We start from the raw sequence: 27546 nt of genomic DNA, 5'->3' as shown, positions 1-27546 counted from the left end.
GATCGGGACCTGAACCAATCAGGTCCCGGTCATGTCTCCGGGACCAGAGGCAGGGGATAACAGCGCGATCCGGCTGTCAGCACTATTCTGAGACACCCGGATCACGCTTTTAACACCCACTGTGAAATCACGTCGGCCCTGCACAGAGCACAGCAAGCACCGACGTGAATTTACTGTGTGCGGTCAGGAAGCGGTTAATAACGGTGATCATATTCTCTGACAGCCAAACCAATCGGTTCGGCTGTCAGAGAACAGGTTGCTGGGGAGCCGGGGACACTGACACAGCCGGCGTCCGAGCACTTTTCACAGCGCTATGCCGGCTGGGACAGAGATCTGTATATTTACGCCCTGGCTGCACGGGGTATGTGCAAAAAGGATGTGAATCTACAGATTGTCGGCATGAAAGGGTTAAAATGCAGTATACTATTCCTGTCTGTGTGCTTCCTGTATAAATATGTGTTTAGATCACCCTCACTATTTTTTATCACTAACATGTCAAGGAAGTTCACTTGATTTCGATCAATGGTAATAGTAAATTTCAATTTGTCCCACACTCCATTCAAATATTCGAAAATAGTGGTGATGGACTCAAGCCCAGTCCATATGCAAAATATATCATTGATAAATCTACACCATGTTAGGGTATGTTCACACGCAGAGTCAAAAACGTCTCAAAATACGGAGCTGTTTTCAAGGGAGAACAGCCCCTGATTTTCAGTCGTTTTTTGAGCAACTCACGTATTTCACAGCGTTTTCGCTGCGTTTTTTACGGCCGTTTTTGGAGCTGTTTTCAAAATAGTCTATGAGAAAACGGCTACAAAAACGTCCCAAGAAGTGTCCTGCACTTCTTTTGACGATCCGTCATTTTACGTCGTAAGACCCATTGCAAGCAGATGTTTGCCGACGTATAGGTAGTGTGGCGCTACCTAGAGCGGTTACCCGCCAAGCTTACAGTGCCATCCACGCAGGATAAAGCATTGACGAAAGTGCCTGAGGAAGGTCATGGTATTGACCGAAAAGTCGCATTGTCACTGGCTATAAATAAATAAATAAATTATTTGTTTGGATAAATAACTCCGTATTGGTGTGAATAGTACTTTTTCTCTGATAGACAAATGCGTGTTACCATTCCCCTTGTCAGGAGGATGTGTCCCTGCACAGTGTGATACTGTCAGCGATGGTTGGAGACTGTCAGTATGTAGGGACACAGCCCTTTGACAAGGGGAATCGTAACACCCATTTGTTAATGCTTGCACAAAAAGGTAGTGTTACGGCGCGGTGGGGGAGAAGGGGGGCCCAAGTTTGGGTAACAGCCCAGGGCCTATAGTCTACTTAATCCACCACTGGTCGGCAGCGCATCTCCCTGTTTACACATGGAGATGTGCTGCCGACAACGATAATATTTTCCTGTTTGACACTGATACGACCAGCAGATGTTCGTTCATCTGCTGATCGCTGCCCTGTTTACACAGGGCAATTAATCGATAATTGCCCAGGGCAAAACCCCTTTATGTTAAATTCCCTTTAACCCGCATCCCACCTTTCTCAATACAAGTTAATATAGTTTCAACTTCCTTGTATATGAATTGTACAAGTGATTCAACAGGATGATAGAATTTTGGAGGCATAAATAAACTCTTCAATTTCAGACCCAAATCTTTTAGATAAAAAGTCTCTTGCGATACTGGACCAGTGAGTGTGAATAGTGTCCACCATCTGAACTGTTGTGTCCTGCTCCCTGTGTTCCCGTATCCTGCTTCCTGTATCCTGTTGCTACATTTGTTCAGGTGCCTAAACTCGTTTGTTGGAGTCGTGTTGCCTCATCTGCCACGTCTGTGGTCATCTGCCACATCTGAGGTCATCTGCCACGTCTGAGGTCATCTGCCACATCTGGTGTTGGCTGCTACTCCAAAGCATCTGTCTGCATGGCACACCAGGTACTCCTGCATTGTGACTGTTATTGACTAATTTCTGGCCAGCTGCTTCTCTGCCACAGCAGAGCGGTCTAGTGGGTCCACATAACCCACAGGCGTGACAGTACGCTCAGGCTATGGACCCCACTGGTCAACCCAAGACCATGACGGCTTCGCAAGTAATGCAGGCAGACATGCGAGAACTCCGGTCACGGCAGGACCAACTCCTACATTGACGCCATTGCACATCATCTGAATGCTCAAGCTGCAGTCTTCATGGCCCCTTCTCCAGTTGCTCCTGCTGTTCCTCCTGCTACTCTTCCTTTCAGTATCGATACCAGACTCTCCCTGCCACTACCCGCTCGCTACGATGAGGACACGAAGATCTGCAGGGAATTTTTAAATCCATTTCAGGCTGCATGCAAGGTCATTTCCTTCAGATGACGCGAAGATCACCTTCATAATCTCCCTCCTTACTGGCAAGGCTCTGGCATCGGCGAACCTCATTTTGGAACGTGACGGTCCTGAGACATGTAACCTACATATGTTTCTACAGACTTTCTATACTGTATTTGAGGAACCTGGGAGAGCATATTCTGCAGCTGCATCTCTGCTGACCCTTCGCCAAGGAGACACCTCCTTGGAAGAGTATGCAAACCAGTTCCGTACTCTGGCCGCAGAACTGGCCTGGATCAACGAGGCCTTGGTAACTACCTTCTGGCAGCGACTGTCCTCTTGCATTAATGACAAGCTTGCCGCTCATGATCTGCCACCTACCCTGGATGCCCTCCTTCTTCTGGCTACCCGGATTGACTTGAGGATCCAGGAACGGTCCCAAGAGACTCGCCGGGACGGAAGATTCCCTAGGCTGGCTCCTACATTCCAGTGGCCCCTGCTGCTCTCATCAATTGTCCCGCCAGGGGAACCCATGCAGGTGGACCGACTCAAGCTGTCAGTCCAGGAGAAACAACGCAGACGCACTTTGGGACTCCTGTATGTATTGCGGCCTCGGAGGCCATTTTGTGTGTTTGCGACACCAGATGCCGGACAACTCCAGCGCCTAGGATTGGTTAGAGAGACAACCCTAGGTGGAACGGCGCTTAACACTAAATACTCTCCCAAACTGTCCATTACCGTGACTATAGTGTCCGGCAAAAGAGCGCACCATGCCTCTGCCTACCTGGACTCTGGCTCCATGGCAAACTTTATCCAACAGGACCTAGTGGATCATCTCCAGTTGACCACAGTCTCTCTGGAGAGACCACTGGCAGTTTCCTCAGTGAATATACTTCCTCTGCCCGATCCTATTGTTTCTGAGACTAAGCCACTGAGGTTCCAAGTTTGAGCCCTGACATTGCATTCCTTTTCCGCCTAAAGCCATCAATCCTGTTTTGCTGGGTCTGCTTGGCTCTTTTTGCATGCCCCAGTCCTTGACTTGAATTCCAGTGAAGTTCTCTAATGGGGCTCCAAGTGTCTCATTGCTGGCCGTCACAGATCCGTCCTGTCCAGCTTCCTCTGCCCCAGTCATTAGTGTTACTACCCACTCACTATGCACGGTTTGCAGACGTCTTCAGCAAGAAGGAGGCTGAGATGTTCCCTCCTCACCGGTCTTACGGATATCCTATTGAACTGGTCCCAGATGCCTCACCTCCCCGTGGACGGGTATATCTTCTCTCCTTGCCAGAGACCCAGGTTATGTTGGCCTATGTCAAGGAGAATCTTGAGAGGGGGTTTATACGAAAGTCCTCCTCCCCAGCCGGGCTCTTCTTCGTTGAAAAAAAGGAAGGATCACTTTGACCCCCACATCGACTACAGTGGTCTCAACCAGCTCACGGTCAAGAATAAGTATTTTAAAAAAAAATATTTTCGGGTATTTTTCAACACAAAGAAATCAAAACAAGCCAGAAATGTACAGCAATACAGAAAATATACGCATCCATCTTACATAGTCGGCCAGAGAAAACACAAAGAGAGCAAAAAGCAAGTCAAAAAGAAAATAAACAGTCCGTATTATGCATATGACACTTCCATACAATGCAACATATTCCTCTGTACCAGCAGAGGAGAAATTTATACGATGGACAAGATACATGAATATCGAGAATACATAGCAATACATCACAAGCGATACTGACAATGCATCCAGGACAGTGGGCACCACGGCAGGCGGCATCAGTACCATGACATGCGATAAGGCATCAATTCCATACTCCGCATCGGATAGAGGATAAAGAAAGCAGACAGAACCAGAGGACCCGCACTCCCACTATCACTATCAGGGCGGATCAAGCCAATACCCCCCCTGAAATGTCCTATGAGGCCTACGCGTAAAGTAAATATTTGTCCGACTCACAGAACTCTTGCCATACCTGCCAGACCAATCCCCCCGACCTTGGATGTACTTGCTGGGCCTGTGTTGTCTCCTCCATTCTCTGCAGATGTAAAATCTCCTGGAACCAATCAGTAATGGTTGGCACGCTACTGGTCTTCCATAGCCGTGGAATAACTGTGCGGGCTGCGATCAACAGGAAACTAATCAGGGTTTTCGAGTATCTTTTGATCGCTCCAGGGAGCATGGAAAAAAGCAACACCTCCGGGGTATTGGGAAGCACTTGGCCAGTGATTTTCTGTATCAGGTCCACCACAGTCGCCCAGAATGAGTGGATTAACAGGCACTCCCACCAAATGTGCAATATCGTACCACCAGCTCTGCCACACCGCCAACATTCATCTGGTACCGCCGGGTAGAAGGAATGAAGCAATGTGGGAACCCTATACCAGCGCGACAAGATCTTATAGTTTGTTTCCTGGGCCTTGCAGGAGATGGAGAAGCTATGGCACAGGGCAAAAGCTTTTGACCAGTCCGCCGACGATGGAGGCGACCTAAGCTCTCTCTCCCACCCTTTCACAAAGGAAGGTGGAACCTCATTATTTAACTCCTGCAAACACTTATAGATCAGGGAAATAGTTCTCGCCGGAGGGGAAGCAGCAACACATAGCTGTTCTATCGGTGTTAGATCTCTGTTCAAAGACAGCCTCGCCTTGTTAACAGTATAGAAATGTTGCAGCCTTAAAAAGTCCCAGCGCCCAACCGATGATCTCTCGGGCTCCGGGACAAGTGCCTCAAAGGACTTCAAGCCCCGACCCGTCAGAACATGATGAAAAGTCAGTGGCGAAGGTCTGGACGCAAAGGTCAAGAAGGTAGGCTGCTTTCCAGGTGGAAAGTCCACATTATGAGATGTCGCCACCAATCGGGGGGGATCCCTATAGCCAGAGTTTGATAACGTTTATACGGGAGTACCACTTGTCCCGCAACCAAAGGGAGCAGAGCGTTCTCCCGCTCCTTAAAGTCCCGCACCCGGAGCCATGGAAGGACAGTGAGAGGAACTGGCGCCAAAAGATTCTCCAGTCTCACCCACAACTTAAGAGTCCATATGATGGAACCAGTCCAAGATCCGAGCACTCACCGCCGCAAAGTAATAGGCCAGACAGTCAGGCAATCCTAGCCCCCCTCTCCGCTTACTCTTGAACAGGGTAGTTTTCGCTATTCGCGGCGGTCTGCCCCGCCAAACAAACCTAGCCAGTGCTTTGTTTAACTGAAGAAAAAAAACCCTGGGCAAGACACACGGGACCGTCTGAAAGACATACATCAATCGCGGCAGGATATTCATCTTTATCACATTTATCCTACCCAACCACGAAAAATCCTTGGCTTCCCACTTGTCTAGGTCAGTTCTAAGAGTCTGAAGAATAGGCAGAAAATTAAGAGAGTAGGAGTCCGCAAGAGCCACAGGTATCCGCACCCCTAAATATTTCAACGAGCCCGCCTTCCATGAAAAAGGATAGTTAGTACGCACCTGATGGGCTTCCGCCCCAGACAAGGATATATTCATAGCCTCGTTCTTAGACAAATTCATCTTATAGTTACTAAAATAGCTATACGTTCGGATGGCTTTCATCAAAGGTGGCAATGTGAGGTGTGGACTTGTAATATAAAACAATAAATTATCAGCAAATGCCGACACCTTAAAATGCATCTCCCCAACCTGAACCCCGTATGTCAGCATTATTCCGAACTGCTTCCATCACCACCGCAAACAGCAGGGCAGCCCTGTCGAGTCCCATTACCAATCCTAAATGGAGCAGATAGAGATAAGAATAAGTATTCATTGCCGCTGATCCCTGATTTATTTGACCGCATACGAGGAGCCAAAATTTTCTCTAAGCTAGAGTTTCATGGTACTTACAACTGTCCGAATCCGTAGGGGTGACGAGTGGAAGATGGCAATCAGCACTCGAGATGGGCACTACGAATCTGGTGATGTCCTTCGCAACCGCGGTATTCGAGGAATTTGTGAACAATATTTTCCGGGATTTCCTCTATATCTGCGTGGTGGTTTATATGGATGATATCTTGTTCTTCTACCCAGACCAGACGACACATCGGAGGCATTATCTGTCAAGTCTAATAGCGATTAAGGGAGAATCGTTTATATGCCAAGCTGGAGAAATGCATGAAGTTCTCTGCCCTTCCTGGGCTACATAGTCTCTGATCAGGGCCTCAATATGGATCCTGAGAAAGTGAACTCCGTCTTGGAGTGGCCATGTCCTCAAGGCCTGCAGGCCATACAGCATTTCCTGGGATTCGCTAACTTCTACCAGCAGTTTATCCCAAATTTCTCGTCGCTAATGGCTCCCATCTCTACCCTTACCAAGAAAGGTGTGAACACCAAGGTGTGGACTCCGGAGGCAGAGTCAAGAGTGCCTTCACTTCAGCCTTGATCCTCCATCATCCAGATGTATCCCGACTGTTCTCTTTGGAGGTGGACGTTTCCTCTGTTGGTGCAGGTGCACTTCTGTTCCAAAGAAGCTCCTAGGGAAAGGCAGTAGTGTGTAGCTGTTACTCAAGATTTTTTTTATTCTGCAGAGCGCAATTACTCTATTGGGGATCGGGAGTTACTGGCTATCAAGCTGGCACTGGAGGAATGGAGACATCGGCTAGAGGGCGTAATTCATCCCATCATGAAATACACTGACCACAATAATCTTACCTATCTCCAGTCGGCTCAACAGCTAAACCTTTGTCAAGCCAGATGGTCGCTGTTCTTCGCCTGTTTCCAGTTTGTGGTCCACTTTCGTCCAACTGACAAGAATGTGAGGGCCGATGCCCTGTCCAGGTCATTTGAAACGGAGGATACTGAAGAGATCCCTCAATGTATCATAGACCCGCCATGTATTATTGCCGCTAACCCCCTGAAAGTTAGAGACACTCCTCCTGGAAAGACTTTTGTTCTTCTGAAAGACAGGAAGAGAATTCTTTGCTGGGGACACAGCTCTAAATTGGTTGGGCATGCTGGTGTCCATAAGACACGAGACTTGATAGCTCATCATTTCTGGTGGCCCACGCTGCCCAAAGATATTGTGGACACTATGTCTCCTCCTGCACTGTCTGTGCTTCTAATAAAGTTGCCCATTCTAGACCTGCCAGTCTTCTTCAACCTCTACCTGTGCCCAATGCTGCCTGGCAGCATATTGCAATGGACTTTGTTACAGATCGTCCTCCCTCAGCAGGATGCAATACTGTCTGGGTGGCGGTGGACCGATTCTCTAAGATGGCACATTTCATTCCACTAGCCGGCCTACATTCTGCTCCTCGTCTGGCGAACCTCTTCATACAACATATCTTCCACCTGCATGGCTTACCTCTTCATATTGTGTCTGATCGGGGGTCCAGCTCACCTCAAAATTCTGGAGAGCCCTCTGTAAACTCCTCGATGTGAGATTAGACTTTTCCTCGGCCTACCATCCTCACTCTAATGGTCAAGTTGAGAGGATTAACCAGATGTTGGAGAATTATCTTTGTCACTTTATTTCTGTGCAGCATGACGACACGGTACAGCCTCTTCCATGGGCCAAATTCTCCTATAACAATGACACAAGTGAGTCTACTACTTCCACGCCATTCTACATCGTCTACGGCCAACATCCACAAGTTCCTCTTCCTGTTCCTGCCACATCTCAAATACCCACAGCTGACTCTGTGTTTAGGGACTTTTTACACATTTAGCAGCAAACCAGGTCCTCTATCCTACTGGCATTCGATCGCATGAAGCGAAATGCTGATACATGAAGAAGAGAGTCACTTCAGTTTCTCCCTGGAACCAAAGTCTGTCTGTCCTCATATCCATTTAAAGATGCCCTCGTACAAATTTGCTCCCAGGTTCCTCGGACCATTTGAGATCCTGCAACAAAAAACACAACTCCTTTCATGTGTCCCTCCTGGAACCTGTGATTCAGAACTGCTACAGTAAAGCTCCTAGATCTGCAGTTGATCCCAGCCGTCCTTCTGATGTGTTCGTGGTGAAGGAGATTCTGGACTACAAGAGAGTAAGAGGAAGGACTTTGTATTTAGTGGACTGGAAAGGTTCCAGAGGAGAGGTCCTGGGAGCCAGAAGAGAATCTTAATGCTCCTATCCTCATTAAAACATTCCTCTTATGCTCTGGACCCATAAGAGAAGGCATAAGTGGGGTACTGTAATGGCTGTGGTCCCTCTTTGTCGGACAGCCGCGACCGCAAACCCTCCTGCCAGTGTCTCCCTTCTCAGAGATGCCAGCTCGCGCGGTCGTGCTGGTCTAGACTGTGTTCTAAGGTGCGTGCGCTTGTCCCAAGCCTTAAAGGGCCAGTGCGCACATACTAAAAGTTCCCTAACCAATCTCCAGATTACTCTGGACTATAAAAATGGCTCCGCCCTTTCACTCCTTGCCTGAGCGTTGTTGTGTCTACCCATGTTCGTTAAGCAAATGTCCCTTAGTTGTATCCTGCTCCATGTGTTCCTGTATACTGCTTCCTGTATCCTTTTGCGACGTTTGTGTCTGTGCCTAAATTTTTTTGTTGGAGTCAAGTTGCCGCCTCTGCCATGTCGTCCGTGGTCATCTGCCACATCTGAGGTCATCTGCCATTTCCATGGTCATCTGCCACGCCTATCGTTGGCTGCTACTCCAAAGCATCTGTCGTTATAGCATTCCAGGTACTCCTGCACTGTCACTGTTGTCACCACCATTGTCGCGTACCGCCGCCGTTCCTTACTTCTCGTCGGCCGCGACTACAGACTGTTAGCATCCTGCCAGCGTCTCCTTCCTCCCTCCATCTGGCCTTGCTCTGAATGTTAGGGTGTGCGCGCGCTCGGTCCCGGCCTTAAAGGGCCGAGGCGTGCACATGTTAAAGTTTCCTAACCTATCCCTGATCACCCTGGACTATAAAAAGGGCTCAGCACTTCCACTCCTTGCCTGAGCGTTGTTGTTGTCTACCCAAGTTCTTATTGCAAATGGTCTCTTAGATTTTATCCTGCTCCCAGTGTTCCCGTGCCCTGCTACCTGTATCCTACATCCCGTGTTGTGTTTGTTCTGGAGCCTTTTTTAGTGTTGGAGTCGTGTTGTGTCATTTTCTACGCCTGCTGTTATACACCATCTTTGGTGTCATCTGCCACATCTGGCGCTACGTGCCACGCCAAGTGCCATCTGGGCCAAAACCTCCGCTACTGTCTGGACTCCCTCAGGTGCTCTTGAGCTAAGAAGTTTGCATACACACAAAGGGGAGGACCCCTATAGTTGGTGGGCGTATTGGTTAAATTGAAAAAGATTTATTGCCTGCCGGCAACAGAAGCCCTGTTTTCCAACTAACAATTAGAAAATAACAAAGTATTTATTGAATTTATGCAAAGAAAAGACAGACTACATATAATTTAAAAATTAAAGTCCATTGCTGACTGCAATCAGCTTAGTGCAAGGTACAGAAAGCCTGGAGCTAACGGCTGCAGCACGCAGCACCAGACCCAACGTTCAATTCTAAGAGTCAGCAGGACACGTGTTTAAAATTTCAGACTAGAAGCCACCCCGACATGTTTCGCTACAATGTAGCGTCTTCAGGGGTATCGGGGCTAATGACAGCGCGCGGCGAGATGGCCCTGTTTAAGTATATAATAGAGTTGCTCCACACGTTCTATTGATTGGCCGAGGGCCAATCACAGAGGGAGCAGAGAACGAGCCCCCCGTTCTGTGACGGGCATACCACACCACCAATAAGCAGCCACTCTATGCGACCAATGAGGGCATAGCAAGGCGCGCATGCGTATGAGGGCAAAGACGAGTGATAGAGTGATTTGCCGTGGAGCTATTCAGCTCGATGCGCATGCGTAGTGGGAAGAGATAGAGTGATAGACAGATTCCCAGATGTCAGGGGCTGACATAGTGTCAATATTAGAGTATTTGTGTGGTGGGAAATGAGTGGAGCTATTTAGTGATGATAACACAGTGGGTCGTCTTAGGCAAAAGAGGCCGGCAATCAGCGGAGCCGAGGTACCAAGCCCATTATGCCCGCACGGCACATTTAATGTTAGACAGTTTAGAGTACTGACACAGTTCAAGTAGCCATCTATAAAGTAACATATGTCCGACGGAGTGACGGACAAGCCAATGTGTCAATTTTCAGTGTAGTCTAGACTAGGCTAAGCAATAAATATATCTTATCTATAGTCAATAGGTCAAATAGTAAAGCCTGCATGTCAGACGACATACAGGTAAGGTTTGATAACAGGAGGATCAATATAATGAGACATATAAAGGACATTCGTTCCATAGTGGTCAAATGCATTAGTGACTGGATAGTAGAATATAGTGTCCTGTGATCTTGATAATAGTATATAGTGGCCACGTATAGGATTCATAGAAACGCTGTATAGGTAAATCCCTCATTTAGACCCCCTGGGCTGAGGGATCCCAGGCGATGGATCCAGCGTGCTTCTTCTTGTAATAGTTTGCGGTCCAGGTTGCCAGCTCTGGGGCCGAGTTTGACCTTTGTGATACCCCAAAATTGTAACGAGCGAGTATCTCCTCCGTGAACGTTGTGTATATGCCTAGATAGGGATGTTTCTTCCTTATTATTTATGGTACTTAGATGTTTTGATATTCTTCTCCTCAGTTCCTGTATGGTCTTACCCACATAGAACTTGGGACAGGGACATTTAGCAATATAAACAACCCCCTTACTCTGACAATTGATGAATTGTCTAACCTGGTATGTTCTATTATCGACTGGATTGGTAAATTGTTTGATGGTAGGCATTAAATGACAGAAGGAACAGCGGCCACAGGAGTGGGAGCCTATGACCGACGTCTTTAGCCAATTCTTGGATGCAGTGATCGGTCCAGTGTGATGGCTATGCACTAGGTAGTCGCGTAAGTTCCTACCTCTACGATATGTAATAGAAGGGATAGATGGTACGACTCCCTGAAGATCAGGGTCGGACAGAAGAATTGGCCAATGGCGATCCAGGATCTCACGGACCTGTTGTGAGCCGGTGTCAAAGGTGCCTATACATCTAATACTGGTTGTGCCACTTGATTGGGCAGCAATGGTTGGATGATGCATGGTTATAGGTTTATGTTCATACAGTAGTTCTTTTCTTTCGGTGGCTCTAGCCCTGGCATAGGCTTTATGTAGCCATTTTCTAGGGTAGCCACGAGCCAAGAATTTAGTGAATAGGCCATTGCATTCCAGTTCAAAAGCCTCATCGTCGGAACAGTTCCGTTTGGCACGGAGATATTGTCCGATAGGGATTCCCTTTTTGAGGGCAGGAGGATGATAACTATCCCAGTGCAAGAGGCTGTTAGTCGCAGTAGACTTACGTGAGATGTCAGTATGGACACCACCAACAGGGTCCAAGGAGATTTTAAGATCCAAGAAGGTGATTTCTTTTTGATGAATTACATAAGTGAACTTCATACCAATATGATTGGTATTAAGTGCGTGCATGAAATCATAGAAAGTGTTAATGTCACCATCCCACAGGAGGAGAATATCATCAATATATCTCCCCCAGAATAGGATGTGGCATGTGTATATTGCCAGTGTGTCAGTGAAGACCATTGTGTCCTCCCACCACCCCAAAAATAAATTTGCATATGTGGGTGCACAAATGGTGCCCATTGCCGTTCCTTTAATTTGTTGATAGAATTTGTGATCAAATAAAAAATAATTGTGTGTCAGAAGGAAACGTAGTAGTGATAAAAGAAATTGATTATGAGTATGGAATTGAATTCCCTTGGTACCCAAGAAATGTGCAACTGCTGTAAGTCCAAATTGGTGCTGGATGTTGGTGTAAAGTGATTCAACGTCGATACTGGCTATGAAAGTGGAGGGAGTGACATGTATCTCCTGGATCCTGTTGATGGTGTCCTTGGTATCCCTTAAGTAAGAGGGAAGAGAGGTGACGAACGGTGAGAGAATTTCATTAAGGTACATACTTATGCCCTGGGTGAGACTGTCATTACCAGATACAATTGGTCTACCTGGTATTGGATGTGACATCTTGTGAATCTTAGGCAAAGCATAGAATGTTGCTAGCGTAGGGGTGGGATTATATATACGTTTAAATTCCTCGGTACTGATCATATTTTGTATCTTAGCTGTGTCAAGTAATATGTGTAGTTCGGTTAAGAATAGATCGGTGGGATTTTTGTCTAAGATCGAGTACGTAGTGGTGTCATCCAACAATCTATGGACCATGGCCACATATTCGTCCTGGTTCATGATCACAATATTACCCCCCTTGTCAGAGGGTTTGATGGTAATATATTGGTTATTACGTAATTCATCCAATGCTGTTATTTCCATTCTACTAAGATTAGAGAGTGCTTTCTTTTTGTTTGGTCTGATTTTTTTTCAAGTCAGCACATACCAACTTCACAAAAACGTCTAAGTGAGCATATTGTGCAAAGCGTGGAGTGAGTTTGGATTTCGGACGCAGTGACGAAAAAGGGCCTACTGCAGTAATGGGTCCAAACTCATTCTCATATAGGAGACTTTCAAGGTCCGCAAGTGTGTTATATTCAGTTCTATCACTGTCTCCCATGTTGATGGTGTTATTTTTTAAATATTTATGTAACGCTATTTTTCTGGCGAATAAATTGACGTCCTTAGTCCAAGTAAACTCGTCAAAAAGTGGAGTAGGAGTGAAGGACAGACCTCTACGTAAAAGTGTAAGTTGAGAGTTACTTAGATGGATCGAGGAGATATTAAACACTTGCATTTGGTCACTAGTGGTTTGTGTTAGAGACATAGATGGTACTGTTACTAGCCCAGATTCCATCGAGGGTTCGTAGTTCCTAAAAAAGGAAACGTATTTGACGGACCCGTCGGGTTTGTCGTGGTAATTGTGGGGCATTTGGTCGCTATAGATGTTTGACTGGAGACATTCCCAGTTGTACGAGAGGTTTGAGGTGCACTCAATGGAGCAGGCACTGAGAAGGTCGATAAGGAGGACGGGTAGGAGGAAGTAGTGGCATTCGGATATAACTGACATTTTGTATTGGATCTAGTTTGTACTGTACTGCGTTTGGAGGAATTAAATCTGTTATTGGTGTTTTTACGTTTGGTGCCCAGTTTAGAACTGGGAGATTGTATGGTATCGTCAGTACCAGAAACCTCAGAATCGGAAAAGTCCGTAAAGACTTGTACCCGTTTGCGAACAAACTGTGATTGTGTCTTGTATGTGTACACTTGACCAATATCAAAATCTCTGCGATCCCTAATGTATTTACGATGCTTTCTCTCCTTTATCTCAGTTTGTAATTTCTCGATATTTTTTTGTAGTTGGATTTCACAGTTATTGAATTCACTTAGGGAATTGAATCCCTGAATATCACCAATTTCCTTCTCAAGTTGCTGTGCAGTTTTATTATACTCTCGTTTTTCAAATTCTAGGATATATTGTAATAGTTTTAGGGAACTTTCAGTCAGAAGCTCTTCCCAGCCTTTGATAAATTCTGGGTCACTGCGATAGGAGTTTGGGGTGATATTTATACGTAGGCCCCTATATACAATTTTTTGCTGTATATATGTCTCCAGGCTCACGATTTCCCAGCAGGATCTGATGTACCTCTGATACGTTTTTTGTAAGTCCCTAAATGCGGTATGTATATCAAATCGGTGCAGCGGCACGTTGTCTGTGGAGAACACGTATGCGGCCTCTGCAGAAAGCGTCTCTGAATTGAACCTTTTGTTTAGGAAACCTGCCATAGTAGGGGTACAGTGAATAGGTATACCTCCAGTGTGTGGAGAGAGTCCTAGGAATGGGTGATTAACCCTGCAATTTTTCGATACACACAAAGGGGAGGACCCCTATAGTTGGTGGGCGTATTGGTTAAATTGAAAAAGATTTATTGCCTGCCGGCAACAGAAGCCCTGTTTTCCAACTAACAATTAGAAAATAACAAAGTATTTATTGAATTTATGCAAAGAAAAGACAGACTACATATAATTTAAAAATTAAAGTCCATTGCTGACTGCAATCAGCTTAGTGCAAGGTACAGAAAGCCTGGAGCTAACGGCTGCAGCACGCAGCACCAGACCCAACGTTCAATTCTAAGAGTCAGCAGGACACGTGTTTAAAATTTCAGACTAGAAGCCCCCCCCCCCCCCCGACATGTTTCGCTACAATGTAGCGTCTTCAGGGGTATCGGGGCTAATGACAGCGCGCGGCGAGATGGCCCTGTTTAAGTATATAATAGAGTTGCTCCACACGTTCTATTGATTGGCCAATCACAGAGGGAGCAGAGAACGAGCCCCCCGTTCTGTGACGGGCATACCACACGACCAATAAGCAGCCACTCTATGCGACCAATGAGGGCATAGCAAGGCGCGCATGCGTATGAGGGCAAAGACGAGTGATAGAGTGATTTGCCGTGGAGCTATTCAGCTCGATGCGCATGCGTAGTGGGAAGAGATAGAGTGATAGACAGATTCCCAGATGTCAGGGGCTGACATAGTGTCAATATTAGAGTATTTGTGTGGTGGGAAATGAGTGGAGCTATTTAGTGATGATAACACAGTGGGTCGTCTTAGGCAAAAGAGGCCGGCAATCAGCGGAGCCGAGGTACCAAGCCCATTATGCCCGCACGGCACATTTAATGTTAGACAGTTTAGAGTACTGACACAGTTCAAGTAGCCATCTATAAAGTAACATATGTCCGACGGAGTGACGGACAAGCCAATGTGTCAATTTTCAGTGTAGTCTAGACTAGGCTAATCAATAAATATATCTTATCTATAGTCAATAGGTCAAATAGTAAAGCCTGCATGTCAGACGACATACAGGTAAGGTTTGATAACAGGAGGATCAATATAATGAGACATATAAAGGACATTCGTTCCATAGTGGTCAAATGCATTAGTGACTGGATAGTAGAATATAGTGTCCTGTGATCTTGATAATCGTATATAGTGGCCACGTATAGGATTCATAGAAACGCTGTATAGGTAAATCCCTCATTTAGACCCCCTGGGCTGAGGGATCCCAGGCGATGGATCCAGCGTGCTTCCTCTTGTAATAGTTTGTAATAGTCTCCTGAAGACGCTACATTGTAGCGAAACATGTCGGGGGGGCTTCTAGTCTGAAATTTTAAACACATGTCCTGCTGACTCTTAGAATTGAACGTTGGGTCTGGTGCTGCGTGCTGCAGCCGTTAGCTCCAGGCTTTCTGTACCTTGCACTAAGCTGATTGCAGTCAGCAATGGACTTTAATTTTTAAATTATATGTAGTCTGTCTTTTCTTTGCATAAATTCAATAAATACTTTGTTATTTTCTAATTGTTAGTTGGAAAACAGGGCTTCTGTTGCCGGCAGGCAATAAATCTTTTTCAAGAAGTTTGCATAGACTTTGTATAGACTGTGACTTGGCCAGCTGCCAATCCACTACGGCGGTGCAGCCTAGTGGGTCCACATACCCCGAGATCGTGACAGTACGCTCAGGTCATGGAACCCACTGGCCAACCTAAGACCGCGGTTCAGGTTATGCAAATGGATATGTGTGACCTGCGTGCATGGCAGGTTCAACTCCTCGTGGCAGTAAACTCTATCATCGCCCGACTGGATAAGCCTCCTGCCTCTCCTCCGAATGCTGCTGTCGTTCCGCTGCTCGTTACTCCTTGTCTGTTCCGGATCCACAGTTTTTCTGCCTCTTCCACCTCGCTATGGCGGTGATCCTAGAGCCTGTAGAGGTTTCATCAACCAATGTACCATCCATTTTAGACTGCGTGCTCATCTATTCCCCTCTGATGTGGCCAAGGTAGCGTTCGTCATTTCCCTTCTAGCTGGCAAGGCCCCGGCGTGGGCAAACCCCATCTTTGAATGAGAGGGCCCTGAAATCTCAGACCTAGTGTAACGATGGGGGTAGGGAAACGAACAAGTGAGCCCTAATCTACCCGCCACTCTGTCCCTGCCTACTTGCAACGACCCGCCCTAGGCGACGGGGTACAACTGGGCGGCGGTCCCTACGCTCAGTAAGTGCACGAGACAAACATACAAGGGAATACAAAGCAAAGGGAAAGGGGCAGTTGCCCACGGCAACACCGTGAGCAACCAGAGTGGTGAACGAGCCAAGTCAAACCAGGAGAGCACGAGGTACCAAACGCAGAGCTGGAGAGTAGTCAGTAAGCCAGGGTCAGTATGGAGCAGGATCAAATAGTAGGAGCTGTAGCTGGGCCAGGAAACCACACGGAAAGAATCACAAGCAAGGAGGAACAGGAAAGGCAGGTATAAATAGACAGAGGGCGGGAGCTAGCTGAGTCTGGCCAGGCTGCGACAGGCTCTCCCACTCCTAAGCCTGCCAGCCTGAGTGGTAGAAGATGGAGTCAGTCTCAGAGACATAGACTCAGGTGAAGACTGATTATCTATGGGCGTTAACCCCGAAGCTGTGCCTGGCAGATCCTTTACAGTACCCCCCCTTTTATGAGGGGCCACCGGACCCTTTCTAAGTGGACCTGGGTTATTGGGGAAACGAAGGTGGAACTTCCTGACCAATACCCCAGCGTGAACATCCCGGGCGGGTACCCAAGTCCTCTCCTCAGGCCCGTATCCTCTCCAATGGACCAGGTACTGGAGGGAGCCTTGGACCATCTTGCTGTCCACAATCTTGGCCACCTCGAATTCCACCCCCTCAGGGGTGAGAACGGGAACAGAAGGTTTCCTCGAGGGAGCCAAGGACGGGGAGCAGCGTTTAAGTAGGGAGGCATGAAACACGTCGTGTATACGAAAAGATGGGGGTAACTCCAGCCGGAAGGAGACAGGATTGAGGACTTCAAGGACCTTATATGGCCCAATAAACCGGGGAGCAAACTTCTTGGACGGGACCTTAAGACGCAAGTTCCTAGACGATAACCACACCAGATCCCCGAACATAAACAAGGGGTTAGCAGAACGTTTTCTATCAGCCTGAGTTTTTTGTACGCTCTGGGACGCCTCTAGGTTCTTCTGAACCTGGGCCCAGACTGTGCACAGTTCCCGATGAACGACCTCTACCTCGGGATTGTTGGAACTACCAGGTGAAACGGAGGAGAACCGTGGATTAAACCCAAAATTACAGAAAAAGGGGGAGACCCCTGACGAGTTACTGACCCGGTTATTAAGGGAAAATTCAGCGAGGGGAATGAATGAGACCCAATCATATTGACAGTCAGAGATAAAACACCTTAAATATTGTTCTAGAGATTGATTAGTCCTCTCCGTTTGGCCATTGGTTTCAGGATGGAAGGCAGAGGAGAAGGACAGATCAATCTCCAACTTTTTACAGAAGGCTCTCCAAAACAAAGAAACAAATTGTACCCCTCTGTCCGAAACAATATTGACAGGGACCCCATGGAGACGCAGGATGTGTTTGACAATCAAGGTAGCTAACGTCTTGGCGTTGGGTAGTTTCTTGAGGGGTACAAAGTGGCACATCTTACTGAAGCGGTCTACTACCACCCACACCACCGACTTGCCTTGGGATGGAGGCAAATCGGTGATAAAATCCATGGAGATATGTGTCCAGGGTCTCTGGGGAATGGGCAACGAACGTAGTAAGCCCGCTGGTCGGGACCTGGGAGTTTTGGACCTAGCACAAACCTCACAAGCGGCGACGTAGGCCTTAACGTCTTTAGGCAACCCAGGCCACCAATAGTTTCTGGCAATGAGGTGTTTGGTACCCAGGATGCCTGGATGACCAGATAGTGCGGAGTCATGATTTTCCCTAATTACCCTTAGCCGGTATTGCAGGGGAACAAACAGCTTGTCCTCAGGAAGGTTCCCGGGAGCTGAACCTTGATCAGCCGCAATTTCAGAGACTAAATCAGAATCAATAGAAGAAATTATTATACCGGGAGGCAAAATACAAGCAGGATCTTCCTCCGAAGGAGGGCTGGCCATGAAGCTACGCGACAGTGCATCGGCCTTAATATTTTTAGACCCAGCCCTATAGGTAACCAAAAAGTTGATTCTGGTAAAAAATAGCGCCCATCGAGCTTGTCTCGGGTTTAGCCTCCGGGCAGATTCTAGGAAAACCAGATTCTTGTGGTCGGTAAGGACCGTTACCTGGTGCCTAGCCCCCTCCAGGAAGTGGCGCCACTCTTCAAATGCCCATTTAATGGCAAAGAATTCGCGGTTGCCAATATCATAGTTACTCTCAGTTGGCGAAAACTTCCTGGAGAAGTAGGCACAGGGGCAGAGATGGGTGAGGGACCTGGTACCCTGGGACAAGACAGCCCCCACTTCCACGATAAATGGCTTTATTTGGTTGGGCTGAACCAGCACCGGGGCCGAGATAAAGCACTTCTTAAGGACCTCAAAAGCCTGGACAGCCTCAGGAGGCCAGTGGAGGAGATCAACACCTTTGCGAGTGAGGTCCGTAAGAGGCTTAGCGATGACCGAGAAGTTAGCAATAAATCTCCTGTAATAATTAGTGAACCACAAAAAACACTGTAACGCCTTCAGGGAGGCAGGTTGGACCCATTCCGCCACAGCCTGAACCTTGGCGGGGTCCATGCGGAATTCATGAGGAGTGAGGATTTGACCCAAAAATGGTATCTCCTGTACCCCAAACACACATTTTTCGGTTTTTGCAAACAGTTTGTTTTCCCGAAGGACCTGGAGCACCTTCCTGACATGCTCAATGTGGGAGGACCAGTCCTTGGAAAACACCAGTATGTCGTCAAGGTACACTACAAGAAATATCCCCAGGTAATCTCTCAAAATCTCATTTATGAAATTCTGGAAGACCGCCGGAGCATTACACAACCCAAAGGGCATGACGAGGTATTCGAAATGACCTTCGGGCGTGTTAAACGCAGTCTTCCACTCATCCCCCTCTTTGATGCGGATAAGGTTATACGCCCCCCGTAGATCAAACTTAGAGAACCATTGGGAGCCCTTAAACCTGATTAAAGAGATCAGGAATCAAAGGAAGGGGATACTGGTTCCTTACAGTGACCTTATTCAGGTTACGGTAGTCAATGCATGGCCTAAGACCACCATCCTTCTTCCCTACGAAGAAGAAGCCAGCACCTACCGGAGAAGTAGAGGGGCGAATGTAACCCTTGGCCAGGCATTCCTGGATATACTCTCTCATGGCTTCACGTTCGGGACAAGAAAGATTAAATATCCTACCCTTAGGAAGCTTAGCTCCTGGTACCAATTCGATAGCGCAATCGTATTCTCTATGAGGAGGTAACACTTCGGAGGCCTCCTTAGAGAAAACATCAGCGAAGTTGTTAGGGATCTGCCAGGTACTACGTCTAGGTATACTCCTGGGATTAATCAATCCACACCTGAGGCCAGACCTGTTCGACTGACACCATCTCCCACCAACCAGGGTGGCAGGCTCAGGAGTGGGAGAGCCTATCGCGGCCTGGTCAGTCGGAGTTAGCTCCGCCCCCTGTCCTTTATTACCTGCCGTGTTCTCTTCCTCAATGCTTGTAATTCTTCTGGATTCCTGGCCTCACTGCTGCTTGCTCCAGCCTGCTCCTGCCGTGCTTCTGCCTTGCTGCAGTTCCGCTTAACCTGCTTTGCTTTGCCCCTGGCTTGCTTCCTTCTCCGTGCTCACTTTGGTATACTCAACTTCATCCTGGTCCTGACTACTCATTCACCGCTCCGTTTCCTCGCGGCGTTCCGTGGCTACTGCCCCTTCCCTTGCGTGTTCCCTGTTTGTTCTCCCGTGCACTTAGACAGCGCAGGGCTCAGCCTGCCAGCCTGAGTGGTGGAAGCTGGAGTCAGTCTCAGAGACATAGACTCAGGTGAAGACTGATTATCTATGGGCGTTAACCCCGAAGCTGTGCCTGGCAGATCCTTTACACCTAGCATTATTCTTAAAGACTTTTGGTACTGTGTTCGAGGAGCCGGGTCAAACATCCTCTGCAGCGGCCACTCAGCTAACTCTAAAGCAAGGGGGGTCCACAGTAGGAGCGTAATAATAATAATCATTTTTATTTATATAGCGCCAACATATTCTGCAGCACTTTACAGTTCAGGGGGTACATTGTACAGACAATATCAGACATTACATATTGCCAAAACTAATTAACAATTCAAACAAAAGGAGTTAGGACCCTTCTTGCAAGAGCTTACAATCTATGAGGAAATAAGGGAGACACAAAATGTAAAAAATGGTCCAGCCATCTTTTATACATATAGGGTAGTACTCATAAAGCTGCATGAGCCGGTCACCAGCCAGTGTATGACAGACATGAAGTGTATTAAGGTGCAAGGAATGTGGAGGATACTGCTGAATGAAGGGGCCTCATGACTAATGTAAAAGGGGGCCAGGGAAAGGAGTTAGATTAGGGAATGTTATAGGCCTATCTAAAAATACGTGTTTTCAGGGCAAAGCTGTGGAAGTTGGGAATGAATCTGATTGTCTGGGGTACCACATTCCAGAGGACTGGTGCAGCAGGAGAAAAATCTTGGAGTCGGAAGTGGGAGGTTCGGATTATGGTGGATGTTAATCTGAGGTCGCTGGCAGTACGTAGAGCACGAGTAGGGTGGTAGACAGAGATGAGGGAGGAGATGTAAGGTGGTGCAGCATTGTGGAGAGCTTTGTGGGCGAGAGTAATAAGTTTGAATTTAATTCTAAAGAGCATGGGCAACCAGTGCTGTGACTGACAGAGGTTAGAGGCGTTGGTGTAACGGTTGGTCAGAAAGATTAACCTGGCTGCTGAATTAAGGATTGATTGGAGAGGGGAGAGTTTAGTAGATGGATTAGTAATGAGTTACAGTAATCAAGACAAGAGAGAATCAGAGCGACAATGAGAGTTTTAGCTGTTTCCACAGTAAGAAAAGGGCGGATTCTGGAGATGTTTTTAAGGTGAAAGTGACAGGAGTGAGAGAGTGATTGAATGTGTGAAGTAAAGGAAAGGTCTAAGTCAAAAATATCCCCAAGACAGCGGGAGTGCTGCCTAGAAGTTATGGTAGTGCCACACACTGAGATGGAGACATCTGGTTTAGGAAGGTTGGTAGATGGTGGGAACACAAGGAGCTCAGTTTTAGAAAGATTCAGTTTCTGATAGAGAGGGGACTTGATGTTAGACAGCAGACAGATAATCTCTGGTGTTTTGTATTAGAGCAGGGGTGATGTAATGGGAAGAGTTATATAGTTGGGTGTCAGCGTAGAGTTGGTACTGGAAGCCAAATCTGCTGATGGTTTGTCCAGTATGGACTGCGTAGAGAGAAAACAGAAGCGGACCTAGGACTGATCCCTGGGGAACCCCGATAGCAAGGGGAAGACGTAAAACCAGCAAGTGACACACTGAACGAGCGGTCAGAGAGATAGAAAGAAAACCAAAAGAGAGCATTGTCTTTAAGACCAATAGAGTGGAGCATGTAAATTAGGAGTTTGTGGTCTACAGTGTCAAAGGCTGAAGAGTGATCCAGAAGAATCAGTAGAGAATATTTTCCGTTACATTTAGCCGCCAAGAGATCGTTTGACACTTTAGTAAGGGCAGTTTCTGTGGAGTGTAGAGTGCAGAATCCAGATTGTAAGTAAGGCGAGATTAGACCAAATGTTCCAGGAGTTTGGGGATTAAGGGGAGATTAGAGACCGGTCGGTAGTTAGCAGCGCTGGATATGTCAAGAGTTGTTTCTTTTCAGTAATGTATTTATAATGGCTTGTTTAAAAGAGGAGGGAAATATTCCAGAAGAAAGAGAGAGGTTAAAAAATTTTAGTCAGGTGACCAGGGAGTGCTGGGGAGAGGGTCTGGACAAGGTGTGAGGGGATAGGATTACTAGAGCAGGTAGTAGGACGAGAAAAAGAGAGGAGCCTAGAGATGACTTCTGTTATTGGGTGAAATGCTGAAAGTGAAGAAGAGGGAGTGCGGGAGGGAAGGGGATCGATGTTACTAGGGGACTGGGAGATAATATCATGCCGGATTTTGTCAATTTTAACTTTAGAATAAGTGGCCAGGTCTTCAGCACTGAGATCTGTGATTGGCGTCTGCACTTTAGGACGAAGGAGGGAATGAAAGGTATCAAAGAGGCGTTTTGGATTATTAGATTTTGTGGAGATGAGATAGGTGAAAAAGACTTGTTTGGCTCAGTGGAGGGCATAGTTGTAAATTCTCAGCATACATTTATAATGGAGGAAGTCTGTTGACAAGTGTGATTTTCTCCACAGACGTTCGGCACATCTCGAGCACCGCTGAAGAAAGCGGGATGGAGGCATGTGCCAGGGTTGTGGACGTGTTTACCGGGTAGTTCGGAGTGTAGGGGGGGGGCGGCTTCTTCCAAAGCATTTTTGAGAGTGTTATTGTAATGTTTGGTGGCCAGATCGGTACAGAAGAGGGAAGAGATAGGCGACAGTGTGGACTGTAGACTGTCTATGAGTTGCTGTGTGTTAATGATATGTAGATTTTTGTATGTCTGATACTTAGGCATGTCCTGTGGAGGCAGATAATTTTTGATAGTAAAGGAGAGAAGGTTGTGATCAGAAAGAGGAGAATTATTAAAGTTAGATACTGAGAGGGGATGGAAGAAGACAAGGTCAAGTGAATACCCGTCTTCATGTGTAGGAGAGTTAGTAAGTTGTGACAGACCTAGGGATGAGGTTAAAGATAGAAACTGGGAGGCAGATGAGGAGATTGGGTTATCAATGGGGATGTTAAAGTCACCCATGATGAGAGAGGGTGTTTCAGAGGATAGAAATTGTGGAAGCCAGGCAGCAAAATGATCCAGGAATTGGTGGGGTGAGCCCCGGGGGAGGTAGACAACTGCCACTCGGAGGGAAAAAGGGTGAAAGAGTCTGAAGGTGTGGACTTCAAAAGAGGGAAATGTGAGTGAGGAGACAGGAGGAATGACCTGGAAAGTGCAGTGTGGGGATAGAAGTATTCCTACTCCTCCACCCCGCCTGTTCACAGGTCTGGGGGCATGAGAGAAATGGAGACCACCATAAGATAGAGCAGCAGGGGAAGCAGTATCAGACAGGTGTAGCCATGTTTCTGTAATAGCCAGGAGGTTGAGAGAGTCAGAAAGGAATAAGTCATGAATAAAGGTGAGTTTATTGCACGCAGACCGAGAATTCCAGAGCGCACAGTTAAAAGAGACAGGAGACATACAAGGAAAGTTAATAAGATTTTCAGGGTTTCTATGTGTGGCAGGTAAGGGTTTGAGCTTTGCAGAAGAAAAGGGAGGACCAGGGTTGGGAGAGATGTCCCCTGCAGCTAATAGCCGGAGAATGAAGAGAGTCTGCAAATGGTTCAGTATTTTATAAGAGTGAATACTTTTGTGTTGAGCAGTAGGATGAGATGGTTTAAGGTGATTGTGGAAAGTGAATAGTGCATGGGAGCTGTACATGGGCGAGGGAAGGAAAGGGGGACCTATGTGGAGAGAGTTAAGCAAAGGCATAAATGGGCAGTAGGATTGTAAACAAACTACAGCTACAATGAGGAGTGAGGCAGTAAACATGGTGTGATGGTTTTTGGATAGGATACAGGAAAAATGTCCAAAGTATAAATTATAATGTTAAAAAGTTTGTATGTTTAGTCCACATAGCTTACCTGTGTCTTTCCATGTCTAAGTGCCATGTATAACTGCAGCGACACTTTGCCAATATGACACTTTGACAGAGAAGACTTCTGCACTCGTGCCTTCCCCTTATGCTACAACTAAATTTATAGGGGAGAAGATGCTTAGGTCTAATTAAAGAGGCTCTGTCACCAGATTTTGCAACCCCTATCTGCTATTGCAGCAGATAGGCGCTGCAATGTAGATTACAGTAACGTTTTTATTTTTAAAAAACGAGCATTTTTGGCCAAGTTATGACCATTTTCGTATTTATGCAAATGAGGCTTGCAAAAGTACAACTGGGCGTGTTGAAAAGTAAAAGTACAACTGGGCGTGTATTATGTGCGTACATCGGGGCGTGTTTACTACTTTTACTAGCTGGGCGTTGTGTATAGAAGTGTCATCCACTTCTCTTCACAACGCCCAGCTTCTGGCAGTGCAGCACTGTGACGTCACTCACAGGTCCTGCATCGTGTCGGCACCAGAGGCTACAGATGATTCTGCAGCAGCATCGGCGTTTGCAGGTAAGTCGATGTAGCTACTTACCTGCAAATGCTGATGCTGCTGCAGAATCAACTGTAGCCTCTGGTGCCGACACGATGCAGGACCTGTGAGTGACGTCACAGATCTGCACTGCCAGAAGCTGGGCGTTGTGAAGAGAAGTGGATTACACTTCTATACACAACGCCCAGCTAGTAATAGTAGTAAACACGCCCCGATGTACGCACATAATACACGCCCAGTTGTACTTTTACTTTTCAACACGCCCAGTTGTACTTTTGCAAGCCTCATTTGCATAAATACGAAAATGGTCATAACTTGGCCAAAAATGCTCGTTTTTTAAAAATAAAAACGTTACTGTAATCTACATTGCAGCGCCGATCTGCTGCAATAGCAGATAGGGGCTGCAAAATCTGGTGACAGAGCCTCTTTAAGCTTGTTCAGCTGTTAATCAAACAAACTAGACAGATGTGGTGAAAAAGCTATGCAGAGATAAACAAACAAACAAACACAAACTAGTTGGTCTGAATAGTCATAAAAGTAAATGAGGATCAAACAGTTTGACAAAAGTTACAGAGATAACACTTGACCATATAGGGAGAAAGGAAAGCAAAGTTATATACCATGAAATAAAATTTTCAGCGTTGGAAATTTTCAGCAAAGAGATGGTTAAATGGCAGGAATGGGATTGATTATGTACATGTATGAAGAGACGAGAGATGGATGTTAGATCTGTGCCATGTATAACTGCAGCGACACTTTGCCAATCTGACACTTAGAGATTACCCCTGCAGAGTATGCTATCTCCTTTCGTACACTGGCAGCAGAGTTGGCATAGAATAATGAGGCGTTGGTGGCGACCTTTTGGCAAGGACTGTCCTCGCACATCAAAGTTGAGCTAGCATCCCGCGATCTTCCTTCTGGATGCTCTTATCCTGTTGGCTACCCGGGTCGACATGAGAATCCAGGAACGTACTCAGGAGGTTTGGCGGGAGAGACGTTTACACAGATTGGCTCCCTCATTCCAGAGACCCCTATCCCCTCCTGCTGTTGCTCTACATTAAGAACCTATGCAGGTATACAGAATCAAATTGTCTGAGCAGGAGAAACAGCGCAGAAGCTTTTCAGGTCTGTGTCTTTATTGCGACCCTAAGGCCAATTCGTGCGCCAATGTCCAAAAAAGCCAGGAAACCCCAGCACCTAGGGTTGATTGGAGAGACAACCCTAGGTGGGACCAGGGCCGATTCTAGCTTTTCTGCTGCCTGGGGCGAAAATGGAAATGGCGCCCACCCATCCGCAAAAAAAAACCAGTAAGAAAATACTTTTAAAACTAAACAAAAAAATGTAAACTATGCAATAAAAAAAAATACATTATTGAACATTCCTATAAACTGTATGGTCTCATGATGCTACAGGCAATTGTGTAGTAAATATACCTATGTTACCCCAGCTATAAGTACTAGTAAAATTATAACTTACTAGGGCGAAGTGTATCCACAATGCAAACACAAAAATGAAACAACAATGTCAGTGTTCAAACTTGTCAGGGCCCCTTTAACCCCTTTCCTCTTTGGCCACTTTTGACCTTCCTGATGGAGCCTCATTTTTCAAATCTGACATGTTTCACTTTGTGTGGTAATAACTTCGGAATGCTTTTTCCTATCCAAGCGATTCTGAGACTGTTTTCTCGTGACACATTGTACTTTATGTTACTGCCAAAATTTGCTCAATACATTCAGTATTTAATTGTGAAAAATACCAAAATTGAGTGAAAATTTTCAAAAATTTGCATTTTTCTAAATTTAATTGTATCTGCTTGTAAAACAGATCGTATTACCACACAAAATAGTTACTAGTTTACATTTCCCATATGTCTACTTTAGATTAGCATCATTTTTTGAACATCCTTTTATATTTCTTGGACGTCACAAGGCTTAGAACTTTAGCTACAATTTCTCACATTTTCAAGAAAATTTCAAGACTATATTTTCAGTGGCCAGATCAGTTGTAAAGTGGCTTTGAGGGCCTTATATATTAGAAACCCCCAATAAGTCACCCCATTTTAAAAACGGCAGCCATCAAAGTATTCAAAACAGAATTTACAAAGTTTCTTAACCCTTTAGACATTTTACAGGAATTAAAGCAAAGTAGAGGTGAAATTTCCAAATTTCTTTTTTTTTGCAGAAATCCATTATTTATCCTTTTTTTTTTTTTAACACAAGGGTTTTACAAGAGAAATGCAACTCAATAATTATTGCCCAGATTCTGCAGTTTTTAGAAATTTCCCACACGTGGCCCTAGTGTGCTTATGGACTGAAGCACAGGCATCAGAATCAAAGGAGCACCTAGTGAATTTTGGGGCCTCCTTTATATGAGAATATATTTTAGGCACCATGTCAGGTTTGAAGAGGTCTTGTGATGCCAAAACAGTCGAAACCCCAACAAGTGACCCCATTATGAAAACTACACCCTGTGAGGAAATTATCTAGGGGTATAGTGAGCATTTTGACCCCACCGGTTTTTTTCAGAAATAATTGTAAGTAGGCCGTGAAAATGAAAATCTATTTTTTTTCCAATAAAACGTAAGTTTTTTTCATTCCCACAAGTTCTAAAGGAGAAAAGGCACCACAACATTTGTAAAGCAATTTCTCCCGAGTAAAACAGTACTGCACATGTGGTCATGAACGGCTGATTTGACACACGGCAGGACTCAGAAGGGAAAGAGCGCCATTTGGCTTTTGGAGCTCAAATTTAGCAGTAATGGTTTGCGGAGGCCATGTCGCATTTGCAAATCCCCTCAGGGGACAAAACACTGGAAACCCCCAACAACTGACCCAATTTTGGAAACTAAACCCCTTGAGGAAAATATCTAGGGGTATAGTGAGCATTTTGACCCCACAGGTTTTTTGGCAGAAATTATTCGATGTAGGCCATGAAAATAAAAATCTAAATTTTTTCCAATAAAACGTAAGTTTAGCTAATTTGTTGTCATTCCCACAAGGACTAAAGGAGAAAAAGCACCACAAAATTGTAAAACAATTTCTTCAGAGTAAAACATTAACCCACATGTGGTCATAAACGGCTGTTTGGACACAGGGCAGGGCTCTGAAGGGAAGGAGCGTCATTTCGTTTTGGAGCTCAAATTTAGCAGGAATGGTTTGCGGAGGCCTTGTCGCATTTGCAAAGCCCCTGAGGGGACAAAACAGTGGAAATCCCCCACAAGTGACTCCATTTAGGAAACTACACCCCCTGAGGAATTCATCTAGGGGTGT

The 27546-nt window shown here is 46.1% G+C and overlaps 1 long non-coding RNA gene across 1 annotated transcript in view; it reads right to left on the bottom strand.

Annotated features, from left to right (window-relative positions):
* The window catches only part of LOC142660278 (uncharacterized), a 78309-nt gene that overhangs the window by 35597 nt on the left and 15166 nt on the right, over window positions 1-27546 (bottom strand). The gene's annotated exons all lie outside the window — the stretch shown is intronic.

The sequence above is a fragment of the Rhinoderma darwinii genome, chromosome 9, assembly GCF_050947455.1.
Source record: "Rhinoderma darwinii isolate aRhiDar2 chromosome 9, aRhiDar2.hap1, whole genome shotgun sequence".
NCBI lineage: Eukaryota > Metazoa > Chordata > Amphibia > Anura > Rhinodermatidae > Rhinoderma > Rhinoderma darwinii.
The sequence above is the reverse complement of the archived record's forward strand: the minus strand, read 5'-3'. Positions and strand labels throughout refer to the sequence as shown.